Genomic DNA, 11,609 nt, shown 5'->3' with positions numbered 1-11,609 from the left:
CCACAACAGACGGTGCACCCACTGCCGGAAGAGGTGGGAGGACATCCGCCGCGGGAGCAGGAAGACCGCGGAGGCTCTGCTGGGGATGGCCTCCCAACGTAGGAGGGGTGCCAGTCATACTTTGACCCCCCTGATGTCCCGGATCCTGGCGGTGGCCTACCCCGATTTAGATGGGCGTGTGAGGACATCACAGCAGACACAAGGGGGTGAGTACAAGCACATTCTGCTGATTTTGCGCACATTGGAGGTGTCTGGGTGGGGGCGGAGGGCTGTGGGTATCCCTAGGCCAGGGCGATTTCTGTAGGCTAGGCCCCTCCGTTAGGCATGGCCCTATACCCCCGCCCCCACCTCTGTAGGTTGCCTAGTACAGCTAATCATGGCCCTGTGTCACCTATTTGTGAAGTTGTCGTCCATAGGCTTGTAGGCCATGTCCCACGGATTGAGTGGCATACCCCAATTGCGTGGCATAGTGCAGGGGGCTTCTGTGTCTGTCCTCTCCGCCAACGGTGTCGCCAATGCATGCACTCAACATGTCTTTGTTTCTCCACCCCCCCCATTTTTTTGTGGTCTTCCTGTTCATGTGTGCATTAGCATCATCAGGCGGAGGAGAAGTGGCATTGGAGCACGAGGGAGCTGCATCTCACATGGCCATGGAGGGCCATGCAACTGACTTTGATTTCCTCAGTGAGACGGAGGGCGAGGGGAGCTTCACAGCGGGGACACGTGGTGACACCAGCGACACAGACACGTCCTCCTAAGGGAGCTCCCTTGTGGTGGCGGCAACATCCGTGCCCACCACAACAACAGGTACAGCCGCCACCCAGTGCGCCAGCTCCGCCCTCCCAGCAGCCCCTCAGCCTTCGCCCCGTGCCCGCTCACCCAGGAAGGTGGGCATCTCCTTCGCCCCAGGCACCTCAGGCCCTGCCCCAGTTACCCCTTCTGCCCTCAGTGAGGAGGTCATTGACCTCCTCAGGACCATCATTGTTGGGCAGTCAACCCTTTTGAATGCCATCCAGGGTGTAGAAAGGGAGGTGCACCGGAGTAATGCACACCTGGAGGGCATTCATTCGGGTCAGGCTGCCCGTCAGCGATCGTTCAACGCTCTGGCCTCAGCACTGACGGCAGCCATTGTCCCTGTCTCCTGCCTCCCTCCTCCAACTTCCTCAACCCAGTCCCACTCCCCTGTACCTCTGCCTATCCCAGACACACCATCAGACCAGCCTGCACACACCTCAACACCCAAGAGAAGCTCATCCAGACATAAGCACCACACATCACACAAGCATTCACACAAGCAACATCCACATGCAGACATGCCAACAGCCACTGCCTCCTCTGTGTCCCCCTCCTCCTCATCTCCCTCCTCCCTCCCTGTTACGTCTCCACTCACACTTGCATGCACAACATCTTCAGCCACTACGTCCATCACCAGCACACCCACCAGAACACTCCGCACACGTGCAGTCACCACCCCCACTACCATTTACACGTCCCCTGTGTCCTCTCCCAGTGTGTCTGTCACCCCCTCTTCCAAACCACACAAACGCAGGCAGCCACCCACCCAACAGCCATCCACCTCACGACAGCCTCCAGCACAAGCACCTGCACCCAAAGACACCAGACTTCACTCTCCTACAACCACATCCTCTTCCTCCACTCCCATACCCACTACAACTACCCGTCCCTGTCTTACTAAATTGATTTTCCTTTCCAACCTTGACCTCTTTCCATCAACTGACCCACCCCCTCCATCTCATAAGGCTCCAATCAGCACCTCAGCCACCACAAAACCTGGACCTACTAAAACAGTGGTCCAAAGATTTTGGAGTCCACCACCTTCAAGCCCAGCTTCTTCGCCTGGGAGTAAAGAGTCGGCCAGCCCACTCCCTGCAAAGAAAGCAAAGAAAGCCAGTGCCCGGTGCGAGAGGCCAAAGACAGCAGGCTCCACAAGCACGACCTTGGCACCGTCAGGGAGTGGGGTGCCACCTGGCACACCGGCAAAGGGAGCTAAAGGCCACAGAGGAGCAGGGAAGGGTGGCAAGGGCAGCACGCCCGATAAGTCCAGCAGCAGGCGAGCTGCCCAGGAGGGCCCCCCCAGCCCCAGCCAAGCTGCCCAGGAGGGCCCCAGCCAAGCTGCCCAGGAGGGACCCGCCGGCCCCAGCCAAACTGCCCAGGAGGGCCCCGCCGGCCCCAGCCAAGCTGCCCAGGAGGGCCCCAGCCAAGCTGCCCAGGACGGCCCTGGCTGGCCCCAGCCAAGCTGCCCAGGAGGGCCCCAGCCAAGCTGCCCAGGAGGGCCCCGCCAGCCCCAGCGACGCTGCCCAGGAGGGCCCCGGCAGCAGAGCTGCCCAGGAGGGCCCCGCCAGCCACAGCCCAGCTGGGCAATGAAGGAGCGCCAGCCATAGCCCAGCTGAGCAATGAAGGAGCGCCAGCCACAGCCCAGCTGGGCAATGAAGGAGCGCCAACTCAAGCAACGCTGAACATGGCAAGGTCTGCCAAGGCAAGCACCGCTGAACAGGGCCCTTCAAGTCAAGAACCGCTGAACAGGGCACCGCCATTCAAGAACCGCTGAACAGGGCCATTCAAGTCAAGAACCGCTGAACAGGGCCCTTCAAGTCAAGAACCGCTGAACAGGGCCCTTCAAGTCAAGAACCGCTGAACTGGGCCCTTCAAGTCAAGAACCGCTGAACAGGGCACCGCTATCTCAAGAACCGCTGAACAGGGCTGCGCCATCTCAAGAACTGCTGAACAGGGCACCGCCATCTCAAGAACCGCTGAACAGGGCCCTTCAAGTCAAGAACCACTGAACAGGGCCCTTCAAGTCAAGAACCGCTGAACAGGGCCCTTCAAGTCAAGAACCGCTGAACAGGGCACCGCCATCTCAAGAACCGCTGAACAGGGCCCTTCAAGTCAAGAACCGCTGAACAGGCCACCGCCATCTCAAGAACCGCTTAACAGGGCCCTTCAAGTCAAGAACCGCTGAACAGGGCCCTTCAAGTCAAGAACCGCTGAACAGGGCACCGCCATCTCAAGAATCGCTGAACAGGGCCCTTCAAGTCAAGAACCGCTGAACAGGGCACCGCCATCTCAAGAACCGCTGAACAGGGCCCTTCAAGTCAAGAACCGCTGAACAGGGCCCTTCAAGTCAAGAACCGCTGAACAAGAAACAAGGTGGAGAAGTGTGGCTCAATGGTTAGAGCGGCAGACCCTGAAGCAGAGATCTGGCTCAAGACCAGGGTTCAAGTCCCGCTTCAGCAGGTCTTGGGCTCAATTCCCCTTAACCAGATAATTCTCGCCTCGGTGCCTAATCTAATTCATGGGTCCCACTCTGCAACTCTGGGCAATAGCTTGCTTAATCTCCACAACGGCCCCAACAGCGCTTGGATGCCTGGCTTCACCCTGGGGGTGCTCAGGAGTGGGTGCCTCACAGGGAAAAGCCAGGAGGGGTTCCATAGCGGTATGAGTACAGCGCCTTGAGACCCTAACGGGTGAGTAGTGCGCTATACAAGTGCTAATTTACATTTACATTTTAAGGCACCGCCATCTCAAGAACCGCTGAACAGGGCCCTTCAAGTCAAGAACCGCTGAACAGGGCCCTTCAAGTTAAGAACTGCTGAACAGGGCCCTTCAAGTCAAGAACCGCTGAACAGGGCACCGCCATCTCAAGAACCGCTGAACAGGGCCCTTCAAGTCAAGAACCGCTGAACAGGGCACCGCCATCTCAAGAACCGCTGAACAGGGCCCTTCAAGTCAAGAACCGCTGAACAGGGCCCTTCAAGTCAAGAACCGCTGAACAGGGCCTGTCACGCCTGTGTGCGAGCCTCGGGAGAGGCCGCGGCTGGCGCACAGGCCGCGGGAGAAGCCGCGGCTTGCGCGCAAGCCGCGGGAAGATCAAGAGGCCTGGTCAGGGGTCACGGCACTCGCCGCGCCCCTTTCTTTAAGTTCTGCCGCAAAGGCAGACGCGGCAGGGCAAGAGACCCCGAGTGGGTTTCAGGCCTGTATTAGTATTATACTCTTTTCCCCAATCCAAGATGGTGGTGTTTCTACTTCCCGTTTCCTACTTCCTGTCTAGAGGTATATAAGGGGAATTCAGCTGCTTGTTCATTGCGTTGCAACACTCCTTGGTGGTAGTCACGCTCTGACTGGTTTCTTCCTGTGAATCCAGTATTTCCTGACCTGTCTTCGTTTCCAGTCTTCCTGTACTCCGGATCTTCAGCTCTAACGCCTTGGTGTCCTCCTTCTGTTTCAGGGAGTTCCTGTTGGAGGTTTTTTACCCTACTGGGGTTTTTCCTCTGGGACTCCTTCTGGGGGGCACGGACTGTAGTGGCTTGCTATTGTCAAACAGCACCGTGGCTACTGGAAGGGGTCGCCCCTACCTCGGCCAGAGCAGAACCTGCCGGAACCGGGGTCGTTCCCCAACTCTTCTCAACTTCGACAGTAAGCCCATTGAAAACCGTGACAGGGCCCTTCAAGTCAAGAACCGCTGAACAGGGCCCTTCAAGTCAAGTACCGCTGAACAGGGCACCGCCGTCTCAAGCATCGCTCCGCTGGGCCCTTCAACTCAAGCACCGCTCCGCTGGGCACCGCCGTCTCATGCACCGCTCCGCTGGGCCTTTCAACTCAAGCACCGCTCCGCTGGGCACTTCATCTCAAGCACCGCTGAACTGGGCCCTTCATCTCAAGCACCGCTCCGCTGGGCACCGCTGCCTCATGCACCGCTCCGCTGGGCCCTTCAACTCAAGTACCGCTCCGCTGGGCCCTTCATCTCAAGCACCGCTGAACTGGGCCCTTCATCTCAAGCACCACTCCGCTGGGCACCGCCGTCTCAAGCACCGCTCCGCTGGGCCCTTCAACTCAAGCACCGCTCCGCTGGGCATCGCCGTCTCAAGCACCGCTGGCCCATTGGCAGAAGGGGTAGGCCCGCATCTGTGTCGGGCAGGGCTGCACGAAGCACTCTGGGCACCATGCCTCCTCCAGAACCAGTGGAGTCTGTAATCCACTTGTGAGACTGTGGCTTTGCACTCCCCAGGATGGCACAGTGGGCAATCCACCCACTGTAGAGACTTGTGAGACTGTGGCTTTGCACTCCCCAGGATGGCACAGTGGGCAATCCACCCAGTGTAGAGACTTGTGAGACTGTGGCTTTGCACTCCCCAGGATGGCACAGTGGGCAATCCACCCACTGTAGAGACTTGTGAGACTGTGGCTTTGCACTCCCCAGGATGGCACAGTGGGCAATCCACCCAGTGTAGAGACTTGTGAGACTGTGGCTTTGCACTCCCCAGGATTGAACAGTGGCCATGGAGGCCCCTGGTGGATCTGGTGTCGTGGACTCATCTGGCTGAGGTGCCCCCCCTTCCCTTCCACCTGAGGTGCCTGTAGTTTTGCTATCTGATGCCCCTGCAGTGTTCTCTCCATTGGAGCCGAGTATCGTGTGTGGGCTTTGCCCATGTGTTTAGGCCCATTGGCCCACGAACAATGGCTGATACCCAATTTGGACTGGACAATTTACATATGTATATATAGTCATAGATGTTTGATATATTTTTTTACTTAGCCGTACAATATACTTCAAATTTCAGGATCATTTATTTGTGTCTTTGCATTCTTCCAGGGGGTTTGGGGGTGTCACTCTGAGTTGTTGCTCTGCATTGATGTGTATGTAGTTGTGGGTGAGGGTGAGGGTGGGTGTGTCGCGTATGTGTGTCCCCGTAATTTTTTGCCTCCCCCCTCCCCTGTGTCGTAGGTGCAGTACTCACCGTTGTCTTCTGCGGCGGCGTTCGTGCTCCTGGTAGAGGAGCAGGAAGACAATAGCTGGTAGGATGTGTAGTTCGGGTTCCATGCTGTCCAGATTCCTCGTGGAGTGTGTAGAGGTGAGCGTTTTCCGTTCGTCATGTCTGTTTCCGCCGTGTTTTTATCGGCGGGGCTACCGCCTCGGAAAAGGTGGCGGATTGGTGGATTGTGATAGGGTGGGCGGTACATTGTCTCCCGCCTGTCTGTTGGCGGTGACCGCCTCTCTGTTTGTTTGTCCCGCCGTGGCGGTCGGAGTGTTAAAGTGGCGGTCTCTGTTGGCGGTTCCCGCCAGTGTCAGAATTCCATTTTTTTTACCAGCTGCCTGTTGGCGGGTTGGCCGCCGCTTTAACACCGACCGCCAGGGTTGGAATGACCCCCTTTTTCCTATCATTTCGGTGACAGAAAGTTCTGGAATCTGAGAGGAGCCACAAATTTCCTTCCACCCAGTGTTTCCCCAAGTCTCCCGATAAAATGGCACCTCACTTGTGTGGGTAGGCCTAGCGCCTGTGACAGGAAATGCCTCAAAACGCAACGTGGATACATCACATTGTACCAAGGAAAACAGAGCTGTTTTTTGGAAAGTGCCAAGCTGTGAATTTTGGCTTCTAGCTCAGCCAGCACCTAGGGAAACCTACCAAACCTGTGCATTTTCTAAAACAAGACACCTAGGGGAATCCAAGATGGGGTGACTTGTGGGGCTCTCACTAGGTTCTGTTACCCAGAATCCTTTGCAAACCTCAAAATTTGGCTAAAAAACACTTTTTCCTCTCATTTCGGTGACAGAAAGTTCTGGAATCTGAGAGGAGCCACAAATTTTCTTCCACCTATAATTTCCCCAAGTCTCCCGATAAAACTGGTACCTCACTTGTGTGGTTAGGCCTAGTGTTCGCAAAAGCAAATGCCCCAAAACACTATCTGGACACCTCAAAATTATCAAATGCAAAACTACCTGTTTTTGCGGGGGGCACCTGCGTTTTTGGTCCTTGGCTCAGCAACCATCTAGGGAAACCTACCAAACCCAGACATTTCTGAAAACTAGACACCAGAGGGAGTCCAGGGAGGTGTGACTTGCTTGGATCCCCCAATGTTTTCTTACCCAGAATCCTCAGCAAACCTCAAATTTAGCTAAAAAATCACTTTTTTCCCACATTTCTGTGTGAGATCACTGCACCGGGACAAATTTCCTACCACCCAACGTTCCCCTCAGTCTCCCGGTAAAAATGATACCTCACTTGTGTAGGTGGGCCAAGTGCCTGTGACAGGGAAGAGCCAAAAACATGTAGAAATTGAAGGGGAACCAAATTGGGTCCAAAAGGGCAGTTTGAAAAAAAAACATTTTAAGGCTGACAAGTGCAGCAGAATTTTTATCAGTATAGATGAGACAATGTTGGGTGGTAGGAATTTTGTGGATTCCTGCAGATTCCAGAAGGTTCCATTACAAAAATGTGGGAAAAATGTGTGATTTCTAGCAAAGTTGGAGGTTTGCAGGGCATTGTGGGCAAGAAAATGGTGTGGGGTGCATGTGAAGCACACCACCCTGGAATCAACCAGATGTTTAGTTTTCAGATATTTCTAGGTTTTGTGTTTTTTTTTTACATGGCAGCATCCCAAAGTCAAAAAAGGGCAGCCCTCACCATTCGAAGTGGGACGATTGTGAGAGTTACGAAGCTGTCATGGCCCAAATGTAAAACCAAAACCCAAAATAATCAAATGTCCTCTTGCTTGCCGTGGGATAAGATGTTTTAGTGTGCGGGGGGAGAGCTGAAAGACTGTTACCCCCTTCAGTTGGGGTGGGGGCACAACCAGGCCCATACTGGTTGGTAGCCATCACGCCACTAGTTTTTTTTTAAATTCCAATGCATCTAGTAGACTTGCTCCCCCCCAGGGTGTGGATCAGGGGTAATTGCCCCATCTTCCCACTGCTGGGCAGAACAACTTTGGCCCCATTTGTTTGGGGTGGGAGTATGGCCATACCCCCACCCTCTTATTTTGATAAAACAAATCTTCCCTGGTCTCTGGTGGGCTTTGGCCTTCCAAAAATAGGCCGATCTGACCCCAAGGGGGGCGCATATGGCCAACAGTAACATGCTCCCATGGGGAGTGACCCTTGCCCAAGGGGCGCCCCCCCAAACAAAAAACACACATACACACACACCAGTTCATGGTGTCTAGTGGTTTCTGCCCCCCTTGGGGGGAGATTGGCCTAACAAAAATAGGCTGATCTGCCCCTAAGGGGGGCAGAAATGTCCTAAACACAATTTGCCCACCAGGGGAGCGACCCTTGCCTAAGGGGTCGCTCCCCATACATAAAAACATAAAGGGGCATATTTATACTCTGTCTGTGCCGAATGTGCGTCAAAAGTTTTGACGCACATTTGGTGCAAACCTTGCCCCATATTTAAACTTTGACGCCTGAGGCCGTGGACGTCAAAATCCCACTGTGTGCGTCATTTTCTGGATGCGGGAAACCGCCTTGCGTTAATGATATGCAAGGTAGGCTTTCCCGTCCCAAAAATACTTAAACGCCTGTGCGTCGTATTTATGCTAACGGGCAAAAATCCCTCACAGGCAGAGGCGGAAAATTACGCACAGCCCGATTTGCATCAAAAATTAACGCCTGGGTCAGGGCAGGCGTTTAAATGGGGCAAACACACCTGTATTTAATCAGAACACACAGAAGCAGCAGCAGCGCAGCAAAAGGAAGACATGGAGGTACTTCTCATCCAGCGTGCACGCAGACGCAGAGCACAGCAACAACAACAGCAGCTTCCACAACACCAGCAGGGACCCCAAAGGCAACGCAGAAGGCAGGAGAGTATATTCTGCACCAGGATAACCCTTCATGGCCTCAGGGAACATGACATCATCCAGAGGTACAGGTTGAACTGGCAAGCCATTCAGCAGCTGCTGCGCAACATTGAGCCACAGTTGGCACCCAGCTTGCTGACACCCCTCACCATCCCACCAGAAACCAAGCGGCTAGCTGTACTAGACATGTTGGCAAGTGGATCCTTTAAAACCACTGGCGCCCTGGTTGCTGGGATCTCACAGCCATCATTCTCCGCCTTCCTGCCCAAGATACTGGATGCCATCATCAGACTCACACCCCGCCACATCTGCTTCCTAAACACACTGCAGAATCAGCAGGAGACAAAACAGGGGTTTTACCTCATTAATGGATTCCCACACGTTCTTGGTGCCATTGACTGCACACATGTACGCCTTGTGCCACCTGCTGCAACTGAACATCTATACCGCAACAGGAAGCACACACACTCCATCAATGTGCAGGCCATTGTCGATCACCAAGGATTATCACCAACATCGTGGCAAAGTATCCTGGGATTGTACATGACTCATTCATCTTCCGTCACTTTACCATCAATCAACACTTCCAGGATGGATGATATGGAAATGGACTACTTGTTGGTAAATACAGAAACCTACTTATATACACACTGCACAGCAACCCTCTTGGACACACAACACATACACCACAACAGCAACATGTGAACAGGAACACACTGAGGTCGTGACATCGCTAGGCATGTTTGATAGGTCTGCAGTGAACCTGTCACACACCTGAAATTAGTGTACAGTCAAATGTTAAGACGTCAATGACAGTAGTGTGTGGACCTCACTTTAATGCCTAGTCCGACCAGTTGTTAAAATTTTGATGCTAATCGAACTTAACCTAATTTTTTTTAGACTGGGTCCTTTGCCTGCGTCATTTTTGCTTTGGGTTGTACATATGGCGCCAGCAGGCTAGTGTCATTTTTTGGGAAAGAACGCTTACCTTGCATATCATTGTTGTTAAACGATGCAAGGTTAGGTGACGCTCTGAAAAAATGACGCAAAGTGTAGAATTTTGTCGCTAGACTGATCTAGCGACAAAATATAAATATAGTGCTAGGTTAGCGCCGCTTTTGCATAAACAATAATGGTACAAAGGCAGCTTTAACTTTCATTAAATAAGGGCCTTGGTTCTTTTTAGCCATGGCTCTTACCCCGAGTACGGACCCTGTCTCAAGGCACTCAGGATCTCAGTTCATACACATTTTTTGTAAATTAGGACAGCCTGTAACACCTCACACTTCCAGGCCATGTGCATTCACATTTAATTGAAGACACATTTGTGCCCCTGCTGAAATACAGCCATGGGCTCCCAACGGGGTGGCTCCCACAGATTGAAGACTTCTGGTATAGGAGTTCAGGGTGTGTGGCGACCCTCCCCCATATATCCTTTTTTTGAAATGTCACATGTGCTGAAATGTATGATGCAGATGTCAACATTGATAATTTTAAATAATAGATACATTAAAATCTCGTTCTCCAGATCAAGATGAAAAATAATTGGATGGTCTATTGTAGAAAGATTATAATGAACATCGATGAAATTTATTTGCAAGTAATTATATAAATGGTTTGAGCTCAAATAGGTGTTTGTCATGTAATTCGTCAAGCCAGTTATTATCAGATATTTTCCTTTGTGATTGCGTTTCATTATTTACTTGTATGTCTGTAAAACTTTATTTTTTTAATTATTTGTAGCCCTCAAGAAGTTTGGAATGAATGTAGGAGGCTGGCCTGGTTTGAAGTGAGTACCAAAGGTACCTACACCTTATACCAGGTCTAGGTATCCCTTATTAGTGAAATGTAGTCAGTGTCTAGATGCCAAACTGCATAGGGATAGCTGTAGCTGAGCAGCCAAGGCTTATCTAGGAGACATGCAAAGCTCATCCAGTACCACTGTAGTCACACAGTACTTACACATAAAAAAAAATACTCAGGGACATACTTATACTTTTTGACGCAAAACTGCGCTAACGCAGTTTTGCGTGAAAAAAATTAGCGCCGGCTAACGCCATTCTGAAGCGCCATGCGGGTGCCGTATTTAATCAATGACGTTAGCCGGCGTTAGCCGCCGGCGCTGCCTGGTGTGCGTGGAAAAAAACGACGTACACCAGGCAGCGCCGGCGTAGGGGGATATGGAGCTTGGGCGCCAAAAAATGGGGCAAATCAGGCTGAGGCAAATTTTTCGCCTCAACCCGATTTGCGCCATTTTTTACGACTCCCAACCTCCATAGAAATGACTCCTGTCTTAGCAAAGACAGGAGTCATGCCCCCTTGCCCAATGGCCATGCCCAGGGGACTTTTGTCCCCTGGGCATGGTCATTGGGCATAGTGGCATGTAGGGGGGCACAAATCAGGCCCCCCTATGCCACAAAAAAAAAAAAAATGACTTACATGAACTCACCTTAATGTCCCTGGGATGGGTCCCTCCAGCCTTGGGTGTCCTCCTGGGGTGGGCAAGGGTGACAGGGGGTGTCCCTGGGGGCATGGGAGGGCACCTCTGGGCTCCTTCAGAGCTCATAGGTCCCTTAACGCCTGCCTTTTCCAGGCACTAAAAACGGCGCAAAAGCAGCCGGACGTCATTTTTTTTGACCCGCCCACTCCCGGGCGTGAATTTTGCCCGGGAGTGTAAATACGGCGCACATGCCTCGGAGTCAATTTTTTAGACGGGAACGCCTACCTTGCATCTCATTAACGCAAAGTGGGTGTCCACGCAAAAAAATGACGCAAACTCCATGGACTTTGGCGCTAGACGCGTCTAACGCCAAAGTATAAATATGGAGTTAGTTTTGCGTCGGAATTGCGTCAAAAAAAACGACGCAATTCCGGCGCAAACGGAGTATAAATATGCCCCTCAGTGTTACAAAAATAAAGGTACTTTATTTATCTGACACAAATACCAAAAATACCTTTGAGACCATACTCCCCTAGGAAGTAAGTAATATACACAGTAAATACACTAGAAT

This window comes from Pleurodeles waltl, unplaced genomic scaffold (assembly GCF_031143425.1).
Source record: "Pleurodeles waltl isolate 20211129_DDA unplaced genomic scaffold, aPleWal1.hap1.20221129 scaffold_74, whole genome shotgun sequence".
In the NCBI taxonomy this organism is placed as follows: Eukaryota; Metazoa; Chordata; class Amphibia; order Caudata; family Salamandridae; genus Pleurodeles; species Pleurodeles waltl.
Note: the sequence above shows the minus strand (reverse complement) of the source record.